The 25,965-nt window shown below is 38.1% G+C and overlaps 1 non-coding gene across 1 annotated transcript; it reads right to left on the minus strand.

Moving 5' to 3' along the window:
• Positions 1-18,924: 18,924 nt before the first annotated feature.
• Positions 18,925-19,031, minus strand: LOC128569471 (U6 spliceosomal RNA). The gene has a single exon (XR_008375406.1). It is a non-coding gene; the product is annotated as a U6 spliceosomal RNA (small nuclear RNA).
• Between the last annotated feature and the right edge of the window lie 6,934 nt (positions 19,032-25,965).

Genomic DNA, 25,965 nt, shown 5'->3' on the forward strand with positions numbered 1-25,965 from the left:
TTCACAGACGAGTTGCTTAGGTTTGGGTAAGTTGATTACTTAATGAATAGTTGGTAATGAAAATTAAGGTTTTTTTTATACAGTGTGTCCTAAAGGTCGCCATACATAGGGAAAATGGTAATTGTAGCTAAATGTACTATTATCTACAAAATATTCATTATAAAATTTTATAAAACATTTATAAAGTATCCTTATGTGTTGATATATACATATAAAAATAAAAATATAATATTATATATATATAATGAGTTTGTTGATTTTTCCTATGTGTGGCTACCTTTGGGACACCTTTCCTATATTTTTAAAGTTGGAAATGGTAGAGAAAATGCTTCATGTGATTGGACTTAATTTTCTTTTTGTATTGTTAAAATATGGTATCTCCATAATGATATATCTCAGAAAAGAAATGAGAAAACTCCAGATAACCTTTCATATTAGTCAACACTTTGTTGTAACAACAACGGTAGGGAGAAATTCTCGTTATTTTAATTTAAAGAAGATTGCTCATTAATTAATTTAGTATGCAGACCATTTACTATGTTAAATCAGCTTTATGTTTAATTGTTAACTAGAAATAGATTGATAGTATTTTATCCTATTAGGAGTTTTTCTTAATTTCAAATATAAGGACACACACACATACATATATATATATGTTTTTTTTTTTGACAGAGTCCCATCTATGCCCTGAGCAGAGTGCAATGGCATCATACCTCACTGCAACCTTAGACTCGGGCTGGGGGTATCCTGCTGCCTCAGCAACTGGAAGCTGCGGGAATTACAGGTGCTTGCCACAACACCTGGCTGTTTGAGTCGGAGTCTCACTCTCGCTCAGGCAAGTCTCAAACTCCTGAGCTCAAGCAATTCTCCCTCCTCAGCCTCCACAGTGCTGGGTTTTTTATTATATGGGTTGATTTGGAATGCTTGCGTCACAGCTCTAAGTGTGCCCCTCATCCGAGTAGTGTTCACTGTATCCATTAGATAAGTTTTTGCCTATCCCTTCTTCCCCACTCTGCCCTGCTTGGTTTGAACTGAGTTTTAATTCCTTCTGAACACATGTGTCCTCATCAGTTAGTTCACATTTAACAGCAAGTACATGTGGTATTTGTTTTACCATTCTTGAGATACTTAACTTAGAATAATGATCTCCAGCTCCTCCCAAATTGCTGCAGAAGGCATTAATTCATCCTTTTTTATGACTGAGTAGTGCTCCATAGTATATGTATACCATATTTTGTTAATCCACTTATGATATGATGGGCATTACTGTTGATTCTAGATCCTTGCAATTGTGAATTGTATTGCAATAAACATTTGAGTACAAGTATCTTTTTGTTAAAATGCCTTCTTTTCTTTGGATATATACCCCATGGTGAGATTGCTGGATCAAATGGTAGGTCTGTTCTTAGTTCTTTGGGAAGTGTCCATGTTGTTTTACCTAGAGGTGGTACTGATTTGCAGTCCCATCAATGGGGGGACTTATTCCTTATTCTTTTCATCCATACCAGCCTCTATTGTTTTTGGACTTTTTAATAAAAGCAATTCTATCAATTCTAACAGGGATAAAGTGATATATCATTGTGGTTTTAATCTGCATTTCCCTGATGATTAGTGATGTTGACCTTTCCTTCCTTCCTTCCTTCCTTCCTTCCTTCTTCCTTCCTTCCTTCTTCCTTCCTTCCTTCCTTCCTTCCTTCCTTCCTTCCTTCCTTCCTTCCTTCCTTCCTTCCTTCCTTCCTTCCTTCCTTCCTTCCTTCCTTCCTTCCTTCCTTCCTTCCTTCCTTCCTCCTTCCTTCCTTCCTTCCTTCCTTCCTTCCTTCCTTCCTTCCTTCCTTCCTTCCTTCCTTCCTTCCTTCCTTCCTTCCTTCCTTCCTTCCTTCCTTCCTTCCTTCCTTCCTTCCTTCCTTCCTTCCTTCCTTCCTTCCTTCTTCCTTCCTTCCTTCCTTCCTTCCTTCCTTCCTTCCTTCCTTCCTTCCTTCCTTCCTTCCTTCCTTCCTTCCTTCCTTCCTTCCTTCCTTCTTCCTTCCTTCCTTCCTTCCTTCCTTCCTTCCTTCCTTCCTTCTTCCTTCCTTCCTTCCTTCCTTCCTTCCTTCCTTCCTTCCTTCCTTCCTTCCTTCCTTCCTTCCTTCCTTCCTTCCTTCCTTCTCCTTCCTTCCTTCCTTCCTTCCTTCCTTCCTTCCTTCCTTCCTTCCTTCCTTCCTTCCTTCCTTCCTTCCTTCCTTCCTTCCTTCCTTCCTTCCTTCCTTCCTTCCTTCCTTCCTTCCTTCCTTCCTTCCTTCCTTCCTTCTCTTTTATTTTGAGACATGGTCTCACTCTGTCACCTGGGCTAAAGTACAATAGTGTCATCATAGATCCCCTCAAATTCCTATGCTCAAGTAATCCTCCTGCCTCAGCCTCCTCAGTAGCTGGGACTACAGGTGTGCACCACCACAACCAGGTAAATTTTGTTTATTTTTAGTAGAAATAGGATCTTGCTCTTGCTTAGGTTGATCTCACACACAAATAATCCTCCTGTCTCAGCCTCCCAGAATGCTAAGATTATAGTTGTGAGCCACTGTGCTGGCCCATTTTTTCATATGTTTATTGGCCATTTGTCGGTCAATACCTTCTGTTCATGTCTTTTGTCTACTTTCTAATGGAGTTGTCTAATTTTTTCTTGCAGATTTGGTTGAGCTCTTAGTAGATTCTGGTTATTAGCCCATTACTGTGTATGCAGCTTGTGAGGGAATATTTTCTCCCTGTCTGTAGGTTGTCTGTTTGTCCTGTTGCTTATTTCCTAGGCTGCCCAAATGGTTTTTAATTTCAATCATTTGTCACTTATTAATTTTTTTCATTGTTGCTGTGATTGCCATTGAGGTCTTAGTCATAAATTCTTCATCTAGATGAATTATTTTTACATTTTCTTCTGGAGATCTGAGGGTTTTTATGCCTTACATGTAAGTCTTTTATATTCATTTTGGATCGATTTTTGTGAGTTGTGAGAAGTGTGGGTCCTGTTCATTATTCGGCATGTGGCTACCCAACATTCCCAGCATCATTTATTTAATAGGGCTGTTTTTCCTCAGTGTTTATTGTTGTCTGTTTTTCCAAGATTGGGTGGCTGTATGTGGATGGTTTTATACGTGGCTACTCTATTCAGCCCCACTGGTCTATGTCTCTATTTTTGTGTCAATACCATGCTGTCTTGGTTTCTATGGCCTTGTAGTATAGTTTGAAGTCTGGTAATGTGATGCCTCCAGATTTTTTCTTTTGCTTAAGAATGCTTTGATTGCAAGAGGGACTTTACCTAACAATTGCAATCAGTGTAACTGGCTTATTGTACCCTCAATGAATCCCCAACAATAAAAAAAAAAAGAAAAAAAAAAAAAGAATGCTTTGGCTATTTGGGCTCTTTTCTGGTTCCAAATGAAGAATAGAATAATTTTTTGCAGATCTGTGAAAAATGACATTTTAATGGGGGTTGCATTGAAATCACTTTTAGTATGGACATTTTAACAATGTAGATTTTTGCCAATCCATGAACATGATATGTTTTTCCATTTGTTTATGTCATCTGTGATTTATTTCCTCTGTATTTTGTAGAGATCTTTCACCTTCTCATTTAAGAATAATATGTTCCTAGGCATTTTATTTTATTTGTAGCTATTGTGAATGGTATTGAGTCTTTGATTTGATATTTAGTTTGCATGTTACTGGTGTATAAAAATGCTACTGATTTGTGTACATTTATTTTATATTCTGAGATTTTGCTGAATTTATTTATTGATTCCAGGATTCTCTTGATGTAATTTCTGGGGTTTTCTAGATATAAGATCACATCATCATAAAAAGTGATCGTTTGACTTCCTCTTCCCCAATTTAGATACCCTTCACTTTCTTTCTCTTGCCTGATTGCTCTGGCTAGGACTTTCAACATTGTATTGAATAGAAGTAGAGATAGTGGGCACCCCTGTCTTGTCCCAGTTCTTAGGAGGAATGTTTTCAACTTTTTCTTATTCAGTATGATATTGGTTGTGGGTTTGTCATATACAGCTTTTGTAATCTTGAGATACATTCCTTCTATGCCTAGTAGTACGTTGAGAGTTTTTATCATGAGAGTGCTGAATTTTGTCAAATGCTTTTTTCCCTGCATTTATTGAAATAAATGTATGGTTATTGCTTTTGCTTTTATTTATGGCGTCTGTCTCATTTATCAATTTATATATGTTGAACCATCTTTGTATCACTGGGATGAAGCCCACTTGATCACGGTGGATTATTTTTTTAATGTGCTGTTTAATTTGGTTTACTAGTATTTTATTAAGAATTTTTCATCTATATTTGTAAGTGACATTATTCTGTAGTTTTGTTGTTGTTGTTGTTGTTGTACCCTTTCCTGACTTTGGTATCAAAGTGATACTGGTTTCACAGGATTAGTTGGGCATGATTCCCTCCTTCTTAATGTTGTGAAATACTTTCTGCAGAATTGGTACTAGCTCTTATGTGTAGGTCTGCTAAAATATAGCTGACTCCATCTATTCTAGGGTTATATTTGTGGAAGATTTCTTAATAGTGCTTCAATCTTGCTGCTTTTTATTAACCTATTTAGGAGTTCTGTTTCTTCATAATTGTCTTTGGAGATTGTGTATTTGCAGGAATTTGTTTGTATTTTCTACATTTTCTACTTTATATGTGTAGATATTTTCTTAGTATTTGCAGATGATGTTTTGTATTTCTGCTGTCATCAGTTGTAGTATCTTCTTTTTCATATCTGAACTTATTTACATCTTTTCTCTTCTATCCTTGATTAATCAAACAAGAAGCCTATCAATTATCTTTTAAAGGAACCTACTTTTTATTAAGCTTTTGTATTGGTTTAAGTTTCCATTTAAGGTAGTTCTGCTTTGACCTTAGTTATTTCTTTTCTTCTGCTGTCTTTGGGTTTGGTCTGCTCTTCTTTTTCTAGTTCCTTGAGATGTGTCATTAAATTGTTAATTTGTGATCATTTTCTCTTTTTGTTGTGAGCATTTAAGGCTATAAATTTTCCCTTAGGATTGCTTTTGCTGAATTTCACAGTTCTTGGTAGGTGTCTCCTTTGTTGTTCAGTTCAAGGAATCCTTTGATTTCCATCTTAATTTTATTGTTGGTACAATAATTGTTAAACAGCAGGTTGTTTAATTTCCATGACCTTGTGTAGCATTGAAAGTTTCCATTGGAGTTGATGTCTAGTTTTATTCTACCATGGTCTGAGAAGATACAGGATATGATTTCTATTTTTTATTTTTTTTAATTTTTGAGACATGTTTTGTAGCCTAAGATATGATCAGTCATCTTGGAGAATGTTTCATGTACTGATGAGAAGAATGCATATCCACTTGTTTTTGGGTAAAATGTTCTATAAATGTGTGTTCTGAGTCTTGTTTATATTCAGTATTTGTTTATTTACTTTCTTTTTGGATATTCTGTCCAATTTTGACAGTGGGGTGTTGAAGTTCCAGGCAATTGAATTACTGCTGTTTATCTATTTGCTTAGATCTAACAGCAGTTCTCAATCTGTGGGTCATGACCCACAGGAACTATATTATAGGGCTGCAGTGTTAGGAAGGTTGAGAACCACTGTAGTATAACTTCCTTTATGAATTTGGGTGCTCCTATTTTAAGTGCATACATTTTCAGATTGTAATGTCTTTTTGAATTCCTTCTTTTACCATTGTATAATGGCCATCTTGGTTTTTCTTTGTAGGTATTGTTGATTTAAAGTCAATTTTATTTGACATGAAAATGAGCTACACATGCTTTCTTTTGATTTCTGTTTGTGTGGAATATTTTATTCTGTTCAAGTGGAATCTGTATGAGCCCTCATGGGTTATATATGTGTCCTGGAGACAGAAAATACTTGCATTGTATATTTTTATCCATTCAGCCAGCCTCTGCCTGTTAAAAGGGGCATTTAGTCCCTTCATATTAACTGATAGGATTGATATATAGGATGCTATTCTTCTCATCATGTTGGTAGTTCCTTGTTGCTTTGTTTACCTTCTTGTGCTGTTGTTTCACAAGAGCTCTGGGCTTTAGCTTCTAGGTAGCTTTACGTGGGTAGTTGTTATTGTGCTGATCAGTGTGTAATGCAGTATTCTGAATATTTCCATCAGGGCAGCTCTGGTCTTGGAAAATTCCTTCAGTGTTTGCTTGTCTGGAAAAGTATTTATTTCTCCTTCGTGTATAAACTTAGTTCGGCAAGACACAAAATTCTAGGCTGGTGGTTGTTCTGTTTAAGAAGACTGCAGATGGGGCCCCAATCCTTGCTGTCACTTCAATATTTTTATTTTGGTTGGGATCCATTGCTAGAAAGCTGGTGTGTCCCTTTGTCATGTTCTTTCACTATGATTTTTTCATACTTCAAAGTTCTTCTGCTGATTTCTTCTCATCCACAGCAGATATTTCTTCCTAGTTTTGGATGTTCTTTTGTTTATATGAGGCTTTATTTTTCTATCCCTCACTTGTAAGTATATGTCTATAGCATATATGTAAGAGCCTTTGGCTTTTCGTGTTGGTGCTTTCATGGCAGTCTAGATTCTAGATAGATGACTTGGTTATAGGTATTTTTAGTGTGGTGGTTTTCTCAGTTGCTAGTTGTTTGTAAGTTGTTTGTGAGCTACATATATTGACAGATAGAGTCCCCTTCTCTTGTTTTATTTTATTTTTTATTAAATAATAAAGAGGTAGATCATGTATACATTAATGCATTCATGGGGTACAATATGCTGATTTCATATACAATTTGGAATGCTTACATTGTTCTGGTTAATATGTCCCTCACCTCATTTAATTAATTATTGTGTTAAGACATTTATACTCTATACTTAATAGAGCTGACATGTACCCTTGCAACATGCACCATAGGTGTGATCCCACCATTCACCCGCCCTCCATCTGAACTTCCCCTCTCTTCCATCCCCCCCTTTAGCCTGGGCCGTAGTTGTGATCTATTCTTTATATGAAAGTGTGAGTGATTGTAAATTTGTTTCATAAAAGTACTGAGTACATTGGGTACTTTTCCTCCATTCTTGAGATACTTTACTAAGTAGGATATGTTCCAGCTCCATTCATACAAACATAAAAGAAGTCAAGTCTCCATATTTTTAAAGGCTGCATAATATTCCATGGGATACATATACCACAATTTATTAATCCATACATTAGTCAATGGACACTGGGGCTTCTTCCGTGACTTGGCTATTATAAACTCTTCTCTTATTGACGAGGGAGGATGGAGGTCTTGAAAATCCTTTCTCTTTCTCTAGCCCTGTGGTATGTTTAGCTGTGTAAATTGTATTGGTAAACCCAGTTAATCTCTGAGTCAGTAGGTGTTTCTTGTGGGTAAGAGCCAGCCGTATCCTATATGATGCATCAGTAAATGTTGTAAAGGGCTATACAAATTGACCTCCTCGCCAGTAGGTGGTGCTTGTCAGAAGGGACCTGCTGCAGTGCTTTAGGGACCTGGGAGCAGCTCTGGCATTTTAAGAAAAGCACTGGAAGGTCCCAGGAAGTAGTCAGGGCCCTAGAACTTCCAGGTGAGTCCTTGTTCTTCACTACAGTGAGACAGTTGGGAGGATGAGGCTGAGTAGGACTGGAACAGGTGACTCTGCCCTCAGGTGAGCCTACCCTCAGGTTCTACAAAAGCTAATAAGTCAGGTGTCTTGGAAGGGGTCAAAGATCCCTTCTAGGCTGCTGGTAATAATTGTCATGGAGAGGCTGAATTGTCCTACCCTGCCAGAAAGTCTGATTGTGGATGCAAAGCTGTCTGAGATTCATAATCTGGCTGTTGGAGTGGGTTTTGTTCTTCCACCCTGCTCCATGGTCTCCCTTTGGCGTCTGTCAACAGGCAGAAACCCAAACCAGCTGAGCTCCTCAGCAATGGTGCTATAGACTGAGACCTTCCTTATCCAGGATCCTGCCCTGGGCTGAGAGAATGGCCTTCTGTGAGAGTGGGGTGCTCCACACGTGTACTGCAGCTCAGATCCACATTGCACTGTCCTCTCAGTTCTGCCCAGGTGGGCTGCCTTGCCTACCAATATTAGTTTACAAATATTCTTTCTGTGTCCCTGAGCAACACAATGGAGTTCTGGGGGTAGAGGATCTGGTCTGCAGGCCTGTCAATGGGTACCCGAAGATTACTCCCTGACTATGCCAGGCCTGTCACTGGGTCCCTGAAGATCACTCCCTGACCATGGCTGGTCCTGAGTTGCATACGGGGTGCTTATGCAGGCTTTGTGTCCCTCTGTTTCAGTATTTGCTCTGCTCTGATGGAGCAACTGGGAGAGAAGCACCAGGGAGGGCCAGTGAGCAGAGAGCTCATGGTCCAAGTTCCCTTAGTCCACTCCAGATTTTTAAGAGGAAAAGTTTGAGCCTCTTCTACAGTTTCTGTAGAAGTTTTTGTGTGGTATACACCACAACAGAGGGGAAGCAACTGTTCCTGAGAGCTCTGGCTCAATCATTTCTCCTGGTATCCATGGATGGAGAAGGGGAAAGGAAGAAAAGGAAGGTAAAGAAGGGGAAAGGAAGGCGAAGGAAGGTAAAGAGTCTGGAGGAAAGCTGGCACTCTGGTCATCTCTGTTCCTCTCTCTAGAAGGCAAGTCTCCTGGAATGTCCAGGCTATGTGGTCACATAGATTCCTGAGGACCCAGTGGCTCCTCTGGCTCCCAGAGTCCCAGCTGGAGTTGGAAAATATTTGTGTAAAAATAAGTGAGATGAAAACTGAGGGGGCTGAAGCTCCCCCGGGAGGATAAAGGCTTATAGTGGGTAGAGAAGCAATATAGTGCCTGCTGTCTTGGCTTAGGTCTGTGGCAAATGTGAAGTAACCTCAAAGGAGCTGGCAGCCTTATGCTTTGTCCTCAAGTGATGGCAGCCACTTTTGGGTTTGGAGCCTGCTGATTGTGGGAGGTGAGGGAGGGAGAAACCACCCCCCAGCCCCCATCTGTGACTGGCTCCAAGCCTCTAGTAGGTTCATCTCTGCTAATATCTTGTTCCTTCTTGTTCTGCTTTGCAACTTCTTTGCGTGGAATCTCTAGTAGGTTCTGACATTTTTCCATCAGAATTAGTTTTTTTTTTACCACACTTTTTCATCTAAAACTTTTCCTTCTTTTTGAGACAATCTAGCAGCTGATGTCTCTGGTCAGCCATCTTGTGTCTCTTCCTATTAGTAATTTTGCAATTGTTCTCATCAACTGCACATTTTATAGCAACTAAATAATTTTTTTTTAAAGGGCAAATGCAGAGGAAGAAATGTTGTGGAGAACTTCTTTTATGTGCTTAGTAGGAGCCTGGGCTAAGCATGAGGAATGAAGTGTATCAGCTGTTGGCAATGGTGCTGGTGGGAAGGGGGTGGTGGTGATGTAGGGTGTTGGGGGCCTATGACTTGACATTCTTTCTTGCACTCATTTATTATTTTAGGCCTTAAGAGATTACTTGTTTTTAGTTACCACTAAGTTGCAATGAGGTTGTTGAGTTCAATGACTGATTTACAGAATCAAAGTTCAAGTAAAGCACCCTGATTACTCTCTTTTTTTAGTGTGACATTTTATTACATAAGTGGTAACCTTGGTCCTGATGCTGTTATAATTCAGGGTCTTATCTCACAGAAACCTTTGCTGTGGACAAAGTGAAAGCATTTGTTTGGAATAAACAGTTTTCTCTTCTGCTCTAGTTTTCTTTCTTTCTTTTTTTTTTTTTTTATAGCTTTTATGACATTTTAAAGGCATTATTTTTTACAGACACCAGGCAGTTCTGTTCAAAAGAAGCCTAATTTGTAGATACATTTTGCATCATTGCTGAGCCTAGGTAGTGAGGCCTCGTGGCTTAGCAGATATTCTTGCATCCTGAATAGGTTTTGTTAGACAATTGGGAACTGTGAATCTATTTTTTATAGCTTAAATCATTTGATGATCTTTTGAAGAGCGTCTTTCCCAAAAATGTAAAGATTAGTAAGTCTAAAATGTAAAATCGAACACTTAAATTACACTTTACGAATCTGGTTTAGAAGTGTGTTGGAGGGCATAATTATTTATCTTTTGGCTAAATGAGACTGAAAGAAGAGCATCAGAATCTTTATTAGTGTTGAAGTTGGAATACAGCATGCAGCTGGGATCCAAGGACAAAATGTGACCCCCACTACTTTTCCCTTCACTTCCATGTCTACACCCTGGAAGTGAAGGATCCTCTTATTCAAGGTATATTCCATGTGGTGGAGCAAATGAGAGGTTGGAGTGAAAATAGTTTACTCTGACCCTGTTTCTTCTGAGGGGGAAGATGAGGGTTCAGGGGAAGACTACTTGGAGAGGCAACTGAACTCACAATCACAAACTTTTGGGATTTGTAGGGTTTCTGTGACATTTTAGCTTTCTCCTTAAGAAACATTCCATCAAATTTAGGTTGAATAAAAATCGGTTAGGATTTAAGTGTATCAGTTTTCCAGCCTTTTCTTATTTTTCAGTCACCATTAATAATTGCCTTTTGGTACCCATGATGTCACAGACACATCTCTGTTTCTTGCTGACCTTTATGCAAGGGACAGCAAATTTATTTACATATCTCATTCCTATGTACAGAATCTATCTGAAGAGTGGTATAGTTCAAAGAGAAAAATGGCACTTAAATATGTTTCTTGGTTTTCATGGTTGACTAATGTGAAAAACAGTATTTGTAATTCTTTTGAGAATCAGCAGTGGTCAAGGTGTGAAGCAAGGAAGAATAAATTAGCTTTTGAGCTCTATTGTGGAAATGGTGACTACTGCTCCTTGTTCCTGTTTTTGTCTCATGCTTCAAAAAATGCCAGTGTCCATTCCAATATTGATGATGTTAGGACTGGGGATTGGTGCCATGAAGCAGGGGAAGTAACCTGCCTAAGATGAATAGCTAGTTATGTACAAATTCATTTTTCTCTTTGAAGAAAATAATAGTTCATTTTTTCATTAGCACATGACATGTAGATAGTTGTAGAAATAATGGATGATTTGGCTAGCCACCTAACTAGTACAGATTCAAGGATTCGAAAACATTTCTCTTTCTGCCTAGAATACTTGAGCACCCTGAGGCCAATATCCACATTTTTTCCCTAAGATTTTCCTCTTGTAATAATACAAATGCACTTTAGACAAGAAATTTACTAGAAGTATTGCAAATTTATACCATCTTTTAAATGAATTTATTAGGTAGTATCTTGAGAGCTTATTTTGATGGAGTGGAGGTAGAATTTGAGGTCACTGGGTGTGTAGTGAGGAGGCTGTGGTGATGGCTCCATTTGTAGGACAAGAATGATTGACGCATGTTTGATCCCTTTCACCATTCTAGAAAGGACTATTTCTGTCCTCACAACTTCAGCCTATGCCAAGCAGTTAGCCATGTTGATAACAGTACTTTGACATACCAAAACAGTGTGGTAATGATATGTAGATGGAGAAGGAAAAGTTAATTTTAGTTTAATCTGTAATAAAGGGTAGGAAAAAGAAAGATTAGCAAAGGGGAGCTTTTGCATACTATCTGTCCCATGATTCTGTGAAGTGTTATTTCGGAAAAATCTATTCATATTTTCTTGTACAAAATAATAGATAAAATGTATGAGGTAAGGAGTGGGATATAGGCCTCATATTGTATTTGGTGCCTAAATAGCATTGTTGATAATGCTGTTCAAGCAAATTAATGCATAAATATCTTCAGTGAGTTCATAAAACCTGAAACAATGTTTTTTTGGAGGCAGAATCTTGCTCTGTTTCCCAGGTTGGAATCCAGTGACATGATCACAGCTTACTGCAGCCTCAAACTCCTGGCCAAAGCAATCTTCCCCTGTCAATCCCCTAAGAAGCTAGGACTGCATGTGTACACCAACATTCCGGGCCAATATTTTAAATATTATGTTGTAGAGATGAGTTCTTGCTGTGTTGCTCAGGCTGTGTTGAAGTCCTGGCACCAAACAATTCTTCTGCCTTGGCCTCCCAAAGTGCTAGGATTATAGGTGAGAGCCACTGAGCCTGGCCCAAAAAACAATTTTTAAAAAGTATTCAAATCCACTGTGCCCCAACTTTTCATGTCATGGGACACATAGTAAATAACATCTGGGACAATTGGAGTAAAAGGAATAGATAAATATTCACGGGTCAAATTAGTAGATAAACGTCTCAGCTTCTGAAACTGCTGAAACTCTGCTTCAACAACTGCGTAGAATAACATGTCTGTTTTTAAATTAACACTTTATAATGGTTTTAGACACTATAGCAAATGACAGTGATCCTTAGAAATTAGATAACAAATCTATTTTTATAAAATCAGAATTGTAAAACTAGAGTAAAACTAGTCTATTGTTTTGTTTATAAACTTTGCTCTCAAAATCTTATGATTAATTTTGTGTGTTGCTTAAAAATTCATACTTTTATTAACTCTTGCTTAAACATGTAAGAATAAATGACTAGCTGATTTATGTGTGAATGAATGTGCTAGGACTTTTTTCTATATTACTAGTGAGAAAAATGATTTCCTTGAGGCTACTGCATCACTCCCTGGGTATAGGTACCTCAAATTCAGTGTGTCTAAAATTGAACTGTAACATCTGCAACAATCCTGCTGCTCCTGTGTTTTCAGTAGTTGCAAACAACTCCACAATCTTTCTATTCATCCTAGCTATCCATATGGCTTGATGCTTTCTTTCACACACTTAATAGTGAATTTGTAATTTAATTGGTTCTATCGATTTTGTATACTTTAATAAATCACAAAAGTAAATACTTAAATAATTTTAAATCAAAGAGAGTGTCTAAATCAAAAACAGCAAGTTTCTGGCTTGCCTGTTATTCCCTGTGAGATTCTAATGGGCCATATAAAATATGTTTCAGAACTATGTGCCCCAGGGCAGGAATCTTAGGTGTGCCCAACTTAGGCTGGGGTGAGGCATGGGCAGGGCTCATCAAGGGCACCTGGGCAGGGCTGATTAAGGCCTGTGTGGAACTGGCCAAGGCATAGTGGCTCTAAGAAGAGGTGGGACTAAGGTGACTGGAAGTGAGCATAAGAGGTGCTTTTCATATATACAATTATGCATTTCTTTTAAATAAAAATACTGGATAATGGACTTTATTCTACATCTTAAAAAAACAAAAATATCTATGGCAATTTTTCATGTCAGTGTTTATAAAATTACACTCTTTATAATAGTTGTTTTGGAGGAGATACATTGTATTGGTGTATCACAATATGGTGAAATATTTCTGAAACTCTCTAGGACATTGGTCTGGGCAGTGATTTCTTTAGTAGTACCTCAAAAGCACAGGTAACAAAAGCAAAGTTGAACAAGTGGGATCAAAGCCAGCTGAAAAGCTTCTGCACTGTGAAGGAAACAATCGACAAATTGGAAAGACCATCCACAGAATGGGAGGAAATATTTGCGAACTGCCCAACTGACAAGGGACTAGAGTATACAAGGAGCTTAAAAAAATCAGATAATCCAATTCAAAAATGGGAAATATATCTGAATAGACATTATTTTTCAAAAGAAGATATACATGTGGCTGACAGGTACATGAAAAAATGCTCAACATCATTAGTCATCAGAGAAATGCAAATCAAAACTACAAGATATCTTCTCACCCCAGTTAAAATAGGCCTTAATACAAAAGACAGTCGATAATAAATGCTGGAGTGATTCTTTTTCTCCTTAAGAATTTAAGAGGCGACAAGATGGCTAACTGAAGCCAGCTTTCCATAGAGGCTCCAGTCCAGAAGGAGAGTTAAAGGACAGAAATTTAGCAAGTTATCTGGCAGATTAGAGCTGTGCCAAGAGAGAAGGTTGAAGAATGCATATCAACCCTGCTGAGGTGAGCTGCAACCCCAAGGATACAAACAAAAGGTACAAAATCCATCACCAAGTGGACGGAAGTTCCTCCCCCATGAGAATTGTGTGGAGTACCCCATAAATAAATGAGCAGAGTTCAAAAGTTCTTCTATTATACTCCACGGGAGAGACCCTCTAAAAACTGAACCTACTTCCCCTACTAGGGTGCCATGGCGCTCTCCTGTCAGGCATAAAACTGTGTAAAACTGTATATATTCTCTACCTGCAATTCTGAGTTCCTAGCACTCCCCTCTCACTCTGAGGTCTGGAGGACTGTTCCCCAGGAGTCCAGATTCTTGGGTGATTTCTTGAGGGGTATGGACAGGGCCTGGACTGCAGCTGGTCAGTGCTGATTCTGTGGCACAGGAGTGAGGAGAGGATGTTTGGCTGAGAGGGAACCATGCTGGAGCGGCAGTGCCATGAGGTGCAGAGCATCAGCCATTTTTGGCAACAATAGGGCTCACCCCTGGATATTCTGGAGTCACACCCCCTTCCACTCTGGGCAACCAGAGGAGGCTGGGTATCTTCTCAGGTGGCAACCACCGGCAGAACAGATCTGGGACGGAAATGCAGGCCCCGTGAGTAAAGGGTTTGCCTGAGGCGGTACCAGCCTTGGTAGAGCATGGGAACTAGAAAATTCACCCTCAGTGCTGCGGATTCCCAGGATGGGGCTGACCCAGAGGACAGCTTTACTGAGCCTAAGACGCACCTGGCCCTCAGGGGATCATCAACCTAGACAAAGGGCAGGAGGCTAGAACTGACAGCTAACCATGCTATGAATGCAAACTACTGGGAAACAGCAAAGACAGGGCCTGAGGCGCAGGTTCTGTGAACTCAAAACAGCTTCTCTTCTGCAGGGGAATGTAGCTGGGACAGAAACAAATTCCACAAAGTTGTTCTGTTCTGTCAGTAACATCAATCAGGGGCGGGGCTGGAACTGAGTGAACTGCCCCAGCCTCCATCAAGCACCCAAGCTTGTCAGGCCTCACCTCCCCCTGCCAGATAGTGGCAGAAAGCAGAGCCTGGCTGAGGAGACATAGATTTCCTTGTGATTCAAGCAGGTGCAAACCCCTGGAGTATCTGCTTATTGGAGGCAACTGGGTCACAGCCCTGCGGGGTTATCAGTGACTGGGTGTGACAGAGGTGCAAAGTGGGGAAGGAGGCATCAACCTTCCCAGACTAATCCATTTGCTGGGTGGATCCTCCTGACCTCACAGAGCATCGGAGCAAGTTGTATTTGAATTGTCAGCAGACCCCTGCAATCTAGTTGCCAGAGACCTTTTAAACTCTCCCACCTGAGACAGGTGCTGACTGAGACAATTGATTTAGACCTTTTGAACTGAGCCAATGGTCCAAGGACTGTCTAAGTAGTCCCCTGGGTGTGTGGTTGTAGGAAGGTTTGATTTTCCTTTTCCAACTGTTGACTGTGGGGGGCAGGGTGACTTAATTGCTGTTATTTCTCCACAACTGAGACTTCAACCCAGAGTAACTGTTTCACTAGGGTTGGACAGAGACCAGCTGAAAACAAGACAGAACCACTTAGCCCCACCACAACAAGCAGGTCCCCAGTTTCTCAGGCCATAGCACTGTATGGGTCCTCAGCAAAGCTCCAGGGGAAATGGTACAGACAACAGTCCCAGCTTTTGGGCAAAGGTCTGATTAATCACTACTCATGGAGCCCCAAACACAACTTTTCTTTATCCACTCATTTAATCAAATGGTGTAAAATAATCATGGGGCGGAATCAGCAGAAAAACTCTGGTAACATGAATAACCAGAGTAGATCAACCCCCACAAGGAAAGATATGGCAGATGTAACTGAAGATCCCATTCATAAACAGATATCAGAGATGTCAGAAATCAAATTCAGAATTTGGATTGCAAACTAGATTAATAGAATGGAGGAAAAGTTGGAATTAGAAATTCAAAGAGCAATTCAAAAGTTGGAATTAGAAATTCAAAGAGCAATTCAAAAGTCATCTCAAGAATTCAATGAATTTACAGATAAAACCACCACAGATTTTGACACATTGAAGCAAGAATTTGCAGTCCTCCAAGATATGAAAAATACAGTAGAATCCTTCAGTAACAGAGTGGAGCAAGCAGAAGAAAGGATTTCTGACATTGAAGACAAAGCTTTTGAAAGCTCTCAAACTCTCACAGAGGAAGAGAAATGGAGAGGAAAAAAATGGATCATTCTATCAGAGAGCTCTGGAATTATTTGAAGAAGGCTAACATCCACCTCATTGGAATCGATGAAAGCAATGAAGTGGCTTCACAAGGCACAGAGGCTCTTCTCCATGAAATTATAAGAGAGAATTTTCCAGACATGCCAAGAGATTCTGAAATTCAGATAGCAGACAGTTTCAGAACCCCAGCACGACTCAACCAGAATAAGATATCCCCCAGACACATCATAATTAACTTCACTAAAGTTAATATGAAGGAGAAAATTCTTAAAGCAGCAAGACGTAAGAAAACCATTACCTAAAAAGGGAAGAATATTAGAATGAGTGCAGATCTCTCCAATCAAACTTTTCAAGCCAGAAGAGGGTGGTTATCGACTTTTAATCTCTAAAACAAAATAACTTTCAACCCTGGATCCTGTATCCAGCTAAATTGAGTTTCATTTTTGATGGAGAAATTAAATACTTTAATGACATTCACATGCTGAAGAAATTTGCCATAACCAAACCAGCTCTACAGGATATTCTCAGACCTATCCTCCATAATGACCTGCCCAATCCTCTACCACAAAAGTAAACTCACTCAGAAACTTATGATCAAACTACAACTTCCACAGTGGTGAAAGGATTAAAAATGTCCACTGGACTTTCGAAAAACTCAATACCCCAAATTTTACCGGAGTTATCAATATTCTCTATTAATGTGAATGGCTTAAACTGTTCTCTAGAGAGGTACAAGTTGGCTGTGATATTTGCTGCATACAAGAATTTTATCTTACCTTAAAAGATAAATATAGACTTAGGGTAAAAGGATGGTCATCCATATTTCAGGCAAATGGAAATCAGAAAAAAGCAGGTGTTGTAATTCTATTTGCAGATACAATAGGCTTTAAACCAATAAAAGTAAGGAAGAATACGAATGGTTACTTCATATCTGTTAAGGGTAATACTCAATAAGATGAGATTTCAATTATTAATATTTATGCACCCAACCAGAATGTGCCTCAATTTATAAGAGAAACTCTGACATGAGCAACTTGATTTCCTCCAGCTCCATAATAGTTGGAGATTATAACACTCCTTTGGCAGTGTTGGACAGATCCTCCAATAAGAAGTTGAACAAAGAAATTTTAGATTTAAGCCTAACCATCCAACATTTGGATTTAACAGACATCTACAGAACATTTCATCCACCCCAAACCAAATACACATACTTCTCATCAGCCCACGAAACATACTCCAAAATTGATCACATCTTAGATCACAAGCCTAACCTCAGTAAATTTAAAGGAATAGAAATTATTCCTTGCATCTTCTTGGACCACCATGGAATAAAAGTTGAACTCAGTAACAACAGGAATCTGCATACTCATACAAAAACATGGAAGTTAAATAACCTTATGCTGAATGATACCTGGGTCAGAGATGACATTCAGAAGGAAATTGCCAAATTTTTGGAACAAAACGACAATGAAGACATGAATTATCAGAACCTCTGGGATACCACAAAGGCAGTCCTAAGAGGAAAATTTATAGCACTGCAAGCCTTCTTCAAGAGAACAGAAAGAGAAGAAGTTAACAACTTAATGGGACATCTCAAGCAACTGAAAAAGGAGAACGTTCCAACCCCAAACCCAGTAGAAGAAAAGAAATAACCAAAATTAGAGCAGAATTAAATGAAATTGAAAACAAAAGAATTATACAACAGATCAATAAATCAAAAAGTTGGTTTTTTGAAAAGGTCAATAAAATAGATCAACCTTTGGCTAACCTAACCAGGAAAAAAGAATAAAATCTCCAATTTCCTCAATCAGAAATGAAAAAGATGAAATAACAACAAATCCTCAGAAATTCAAAAAATCCTTAATGAATATTACAAGAAAATTTATTCTCAGAAATATGAAAATCTGAAAGAAATTGACCAATTCTTGGAAGCATGTCACCTTCCAAGACTTAGCCACCAGATTGAAGTGGAAATGTTGAACAGGCCTATATCAAGTTCTAAAATAGCATCAACCATACAAAATTTCCCTAAAAGGAAAAGCCCGGGACCAGATGGCTTCACGTCAGAATTCTACCAAACCTTTAAAGACGATAGTACCTATATTACTCAACCTGTTCCAAAATATAGAAAAAGAAGGAAGACTACCCAACACGTTCCATGAAGCAAACATCACCCTAATCCCCAAACCAGGAAAAGACCCAACAAGAAAAGAAAATTATACACCAATATCACTAATGAATTTAGATGCAAAAATATTCAACAAGATCCTAACAAACAGAATCCAGCTACACATTAAACAAATTATACATAATAACCAAGTCGGTTTTATCCCAGGGTCTCGAGGCTGGTTCAATATATGTAAACCTATAAATATAATTTAGCACATAAACAAATTAAAAAACAAAGACCATATGATTCTCTCAATTGATGCAGAATAAGCTTTTGATAATATCCAGTACCCCTTCACGATCAGACATTTAAGAAAATTGGTATAGGAGGGACATTTCTTAAACTGATAGAGGCCATCTCCAGCAAACCCACAGCCAATATCGTATTGAATGGAGTTAGATTGAAATCATTTCCACCCAGATCAGGAACCAGACAAGGTTGCCCACTGTCTCCACTGCTCTTTAACATTTTAATGGAAGTTTTAGCCATCACAATTAGGGAAGAAAAGGTGATCAAGGGTATCCATAAAGGGTCAGAAGAGATCAAACTTTCACTCTTCGCAGATGAAATGATTGTATATCTGGAAAACACCAGGGATTCTACTACAAAACTCTTAGAAGCGATCAAGGAATACAGCAGCATCTCAGGTTACAAAATAAACATTCATAAAGTGGTAGCCTTTTTTTTTTTTTTTTTTAAGAAGTCAGCAGAAAAATATGGAACGCTTCACGAACTTGCGTGTCATCCTTGCGCAGGGGCCATGCTAATCTTCTCTGTATCGTTCCAATTTTAGTATATGTGCTGCCGAAGCGAGCACAGTGGTAGCCTTTTTATATACCAACAATAGTCAAGCTGAAAAAAGAGTTAAAGTCTCTATTCCATTCACAGTAGTGCCATAGACGATGAAATATTTGGGAGTTTATCTAACAAATGTTGTGAAAGTTCTCTATAAAGAGAACTATGAAACTCTAAGAAAAGAAATAGCTGAAAATATTAAAAAATGGAAAAACCTACCATGCTTATGGCTGGGAAGAATCAACATTGTTAAAATGTCAATACTACGCAAAGCAATATACAATTTTAATGCAATCCCTATTAAAGCTCCACTGTCATAGTTTAAAGATCTTGAAAAAACAATACTTCATTTTATATGGAATCGGAAAAAACCTCGAATAGCCAAGACATTACTCAGAAGTAAAAACAAAGCAGGAGGAATCACACTACCAGACCTCAGACTATACTATAAAATGATAGTGATCAAAACAGCATGGTACTGGCACAAAAAACAGAGAGGTAGATGTATGGAACAGAATAGAGAACCAAGAGATTAACCCAGCTACTTAACGTTATTTGATCTTTGACGAGCCAATTAAAAACATTCAGTGGGGAAAAGATTCCCTATTTAATAAATGGTGCTGGGTGAACTGGCTGGCAACCTGTAGAAGACTGAAAGTGGACCCACACCTTTCACCATTAACTAAGATAGACTCTCACTGGATTAAAGGTTTAAACTTAAGACATGAAACTATAAAAATACTAGAAGAGAGTGCAGGGAAAACTCTTGAAGAAATTGGTCTGGGTGAATATTTTATGAGGAGGATCCCCTGGACAATTGAAGCATCTTCAAAAGTACACTACTGGGACCTGAAAAAAAAAAAGTTTCTGCACAGCCAAGAACACAGTAGGTAAAGCAAGCAAACAGCCCTCAGAATGGGAGAAGATATTTTCAGGTTATGTCTCCGACAAAGGTTTAATAACCAGAATCCACAGAGAACTCAAATGTATAAGCAAGAAAAGAACAAGTGATCCCATCGCAGGCTGGGCAAGGGACTTGAAGAGAAACTTCTCTGAAGAAGACAGGTGCATGGCCTACACACATATGAAAAAATGCTCATCATCTTTAATCATCAGAGAAATGCAAATCAAAACTACTTTGAGATATCATCTAACTCCAGTAAGATTAACCCATATCACAAAATCCCAAGACCAGAGGTGTTGGCATGGATGTGGAGAAAAGGGAACACTTCTACACTGCTGGTGGGAATGCAAATTAATACATTCCTTTTGGAAAGATGTTTGGAGAACACTTAGAGATCTAAAAATAGATCTGCCATTCATTCCTATAATTCCTCTGCTAGGTATATACTCAGAAGACCAAAAATCACATTATAACAAAGATATTTGTACCAGAATATTTATTGCAGCCCAATGCATAATTACTAAGTCATGGAAGAAGCCCAAGTGCCCATCGATCCACAAATGGATTAATAAATTGTGGTATATGTACACCATGGAATTTTATGTAGCCTTAAAAGATGGAGACTTTATCTCTTTCATGTTTACATGGATGGAGCTGGAACATATTCTTCTTATTAAAGCATCTTAAGAATGTAAGAAAAATTCTCCAGTGTACTCAGCCTTACTATGAAACTAATTTATGGCTTTCATGGGCAAGTTATAACTCAGTTATATCAACAATATGGGGAAGGAGGAGAGGGAGGGGAGGGAGAAGGAGGGGAGGGAGGGGGGAGGATGTGTGGAGGGAGGATGATTGGTGGGATTACACCTGCGGTGCATCTTACAAGGGTACATGTGAAACTTAGTAAATGTAGAATATGAATGTCTTAACACAATAACTAAGAAAATGCCAGGAAGGCTATGTTAACCAGTGTGATGAAAATATGTTAAATGGTGTATAAAACCAGTGTATGGTGCCCCATTATCACATTAATGTACACAGCTATGACTTAATAAAAAAAAATTAAGATAAAAAAATTATGCTGGCCAGGATTTGGAGAATGGGGAGCACGAGTATATCTTTAGTGAGAATGTAAATTATTACACCCACTATGGAAAAGAGTCTAGAGGTTTCTCAGAAAACTATAAATAGAACTATCATGTGATCCAGCAATCCCATGTCTAGAAATATGCCCCAAAGAGAGGAATTTTGTATATGGAAAAGATATCTGCACTCCCATGTTTGTTGTAGCTATTCATAATAGCTGAGATTTGGAATCAACCTGAGTATCTATCAACAGATGAAAGGATAGATAAAATGTGGTGTATGTGCACAATGCAATATTATTCAGCTATATGATGAATGAAATGCTGTCATTTGCAACAACATAGTTGGAACTGGAGAACATTATGTTAAGTGAGATAAGACAAGTTGCAGAAACAAAAATCTCACATGTTCTCACTCATGTGTGAGATTTTAATATGAAAACAATTGATCTCATGGAGACAGGGTGTAGAATGATGGTTACCAGAGAATGGGAAAGATAGAGGGGGCAGGGGATAAAGTGGGGATGGTTAATGCGTGTAAAAAATATGCTTCAATAACGATAGAATGAACAATACTTTACAGCACAACAAAGGGACTATAGCCAATTAGTTATAGTATACTTTAATATAGCTAAAAGAAATGGAATCAAAATGTTCCTAAGAAAAAGAAATGGTAAATGTGTGAAATAATAAATCAAAATCAGGGTGATTTGATTAGTACACATTGTATGCCTATATGAAAATGTCACATCTACACCATAAATTATGCCTATTATGTAACTATAGTAATTAAAAATAAAAATTAATTAAAAAATTACAAAGTAATGTATCCTATCAATGGACATTGCTTTCCAATTTTGCCTTTTTATTTTTGTTTCTTGTTATTATAAACATTGATACAATGTTTGTAAATAAACATTCTTAAATATATATGTTTGCTTTTGTATTTAGATTTTCTTCTTAATATCTGCTGTACATTTTTAGAATTTTTCATACAATCTTTGTATATTCTTATAATCTTTTCTATGTGTGATAGTAGTTTTTAGTTGTTTTGGATATGAGTTTATTTTTCATTATGTAAGTTTCTATTTCTAGAATATAAGCAAAATTGATTTTTTTTGCATATTTATTTTTGGCTCCCTTGTAAACTTTTACTAATTAGAATAAGTGATTGTCCTGATTTTTTGAGGCAGAAAATTATGTCATATGCAAGTGAAACATATTGAAATTATTCTAATATTTGTGCTTGTTATTCCTTTCCCTAGTCTTATTATATTGTCACTATCGATGATAGTGACCAGTTTTGTCTTGTTTGTCCCTTAGTGACAGTCAACCAAGAGATGAGCCCAAACTCCTCTGACCCTGGTATTGTATGCATCTCCCTGTTGCCTCTGCTCAATAGCAACAAACCCAGGACAACTTCCAAGGCTGTTGGTATATTGGTAGAAGCTAGTCACAGGTCTGTATCCTAGAAGAAAGAGAATCTAAGAAATACACTTTCTGGCTTCAACCTAAGAAAAGGTAGAAGAACTGTTAAAATGGAGAATGTCCACAGATCCTTGGGTGCTCACAGATTACAGATTTCCACCATGCCCAGTCTGCCATTTTGTGTAGCTTTGTTTTTATTTTCTTTAATCATTAAATTTATTTAATCAGAAATCTCAAACATTTGTTAATTAATTTGTTCAATACACATTTATTGAGAGGCTATTATGCGCTAAGCACTGCGCTCTTTCGTGGAGCTAAAGGGTGGGGCTGGAGCTTGAGTCTAGTAGGGGAGACAAACATTAGTTACCACAGAAATAAATTCAGCATTGCCAAGGTGCTCATGAGACAAGGGGAGACAGAGGTGTATTGGGAGCATTCTCTAGCCATGATTGACCCAGCTTGGAGGGTCATCTGAGAGTGTATCTGTGAAGTGGTGCTTGACCTGAGATTGGAAGATAATCAGGCATTGATTTAATAAAAGGGGAGAAATGAGACTGAAGAGTGTTTCAGGAAGAACAGATCATATTTTGAAAGTCCTGGGGCAGGAGGTCACTTGACAAACATGAGGATTTGAAACAACATTGTGATGACTAAAATAGAGAGTGAGTGAAAACGCAGTTCTGGATGGTGCTGGAAAGATAGTTAGAGGCCAGACCATGAAAAGCTCTGTGGCCCAGATAAACATTTTGGTTTTTGCGAAGTCTCAGTTTCAGACTTCCACATGGGAAATTGTTTGGAAGATTCAAGGTTACTATGGATGTACAAGCTAGGAGGCAACTGCAGTAGTTCAGAGAAGCGATACCCAGTGCCTTCCTCAGAGAAATGCTTGACAAATGTTGGAGGAATGAATGAAGCATCTAAATGCCGAAGGTAATGCTGTATTTCTACAAGCAGTAATAAAGCAGAAATCAACATATTTGAAGGGCATTCTGTGGAATTTGATGAACGAATCAGGTATAGAGAATAAAGAAACAATTTATAGAGAATAAAGAGATTAACAAGGCATAGGATCAAAAATATTTCTACTAACTGAAAATACCATGTTGTTACAAAGAGACCATCTAGACAGTGTGTAATTATTATGTTTAGTTCACGTTATTCATTTTGATACTTTAACGTGTTCCTTGTCTGGCTAATGAGATTTGCCAGTAATAACATGTAAACAGCTCAGAGGAAATCTATTAATTTAGATTATTAGGTTATGTAGAAGCTTCCTTAAGGAAATGCTCTGTGGCTACCAAATATGTTGTTAACTATGCTGGTTAATAAGGTCATTTGTATAAAGAAAATAATCTGTCAGGCTTTGAGTTCACTTGTTAATGGGATCTGAGGAGTCTGAAGGGAGTTTAGTAATTTGTAAATTTTCATAGGTGTATGTGCACAGCTCAAAATGCTACTATGTCAGTATAAATAAAAAACCCTGACTTAAAAGCTACCATGAAAGCAGCTAGCACATAAATGCAACATTATAAACACAGCACAGAAAATGTCCCACATAAACCTTGAGCTCTCTTCTTTATTAGGCATACAAACAAATAAATACAACATGAGCCAAGTGTGCTTGCCTAAATTATTTGTGTTTCTTCCTTGAAATGTCATCCAGGGAGCCTTATGCTGAAACCTAGAGGCAAGTGGCAAGATGTAGCTACAACATAATTCTGTTCTATAAACTCTTGTTCACTTTTTTTCTTTCTTTTTGGTGGTGGGTATATTTGTATAGTTTAATACTTTTGCTCTCAAACTCTTCTTGTCAACAATAACATATTCCTTCATTTTAACTTCCCATTTTTTTAAATTGTTAAATCATAGCTGTGTACATTAGTGCAATCAAGGGGTACAATGTGGTTTCATACACAATCTGAAATATTCTCATCAAACTGTTCAACATAGCCTTCATGGCATTTTCTTAGTTATTGTATGTAGACATTTGTATTCTGCCTTTAGTAAGTTTTACCTGTACACATTCTAAGATGCACCAAAGGTGTGGCCCCACCCATTACCCTCCTTTCACCGTAACTGCCCCCTCCCTTCCCCTTCCTTGGCCCTTTCCTCATAGTCTTGGCCCATAACCCATAGTTGGGTTATAGCTTTCATGTGAAAGCTATAAATTAGCTTCATAGCAGGGCTGAGTACATTGGATACTTTTTCTTCCATTCCTGAGATACTTTGCTAAGAAGAATATGTTCCAGCTCCATCCATGTAAACATGAAAGAGGTAAAGTCTCCATCTTTCTTTAAGGTTGCATAATATTCCATGGTATACATGTACCACAATTTGCTAGTCCATTCATGGGTCGATGGGCACTTGGGCTTCTTCCATGACTTAGCAATTATGAATTGGGCTGCAATAAACATTCTGGTACAGATGTCTTTGTTATATTGTGATTTTTGGTCTTCTGGGTATATACCTAGTAAAAAAATTATAGGATCAAATGGCAGGTCTATTTTTAGGTCTCTAAGTATTCTCCAAACAGCCTTCCAGAAGAAATGTATTAGTGTGCATTCCCACCAGCAGTGTAGAAGTGTGCCCTTTCTCCACATCCACGCCAACATCTCTAGCTTTGGGATTTTGCGATGTGGGCTACTGGGGCTAGGTGATATCTCAAAGTAGTTTTTATTTGCATTTCTCTGATGATTAAGGATGATGAGCTTTTTTTATGTGTTTGTAGATCGTGCGTCTGTCTTCTTTAGAGAAGTTTCTCTTCAAGTCCCTTACCCACCCTGAGATGGGATCATGTGTTCTTTTCTTGCTAATAGGTTTGAGTTCTCTGTGGATTCTGGTTATTAGAGCTTTATCGGAGGTATAACCTGCAAGTATTTTCTCCCATTCTGAGGGCTGTCTGCTTGCTTTACTTACTATGTTCTTGTCTGTGCAGAAGCTTTTTAGTTTGATCAGGTCCCAGTAGTGTATTTTTGATATTGCTTCAATTGCCTGGGGAGTCCTCCTCATAAAATGTTCACCCACGCCGATTCCTTCAAGAGTTTTCCCTGCACTTTCTTCAAGTATTTTTATAGGTTCATGTCTTAAGTTTAAATCTTTAATCCAGTGAGAGTCTATGTTAGTTAATGGTGAAAGGTGTGGGTCCAGTTTCAGTCTTCTATAGGTTGGCCAGCCAGTTCACCCAGCACCATGTGTTAAATAGGGAATCTTTTCCCCACTGAATGTTTTTAATTGGCTTGTCAAAAATCAAACAACAGTAAGTAGCTGGATTCATCTCTTGGTTCTCTATTCTGCTCCAGACATCTACTTCTCTGTTTTTGTGCCAATACCATGCTGTTTTGATCACTATTGATTTATAGTACAGTCTCAGGTCTGGTAGTGTGATTCCTCCTCCTGTATTTTTATTGCTGAGTAATGTTTTGGCTATTCGAGGTTTTTTTCTGATTCCATATAAAATGAAGTATTATATTTTCAAGAACTTTAAAATATGACAATGGAGCTTTAATAATAATTGCATTAAAATTATATATTGCTTCGGG

This window comes from Nycticebus coucang, chromosome 17, assembly GCF_027406575.1.
Source record: "Nycticebus coucang isolate mNycCou1 chromosome 17, mNycCou1.pri, whole genome shotgun sequence".
Lineage (NCBI taxonomy): Eukaryota > Metazoa > Chordata > Mammalia > Primates > Lorisidae > Nycticebus > Nycticebus coucang.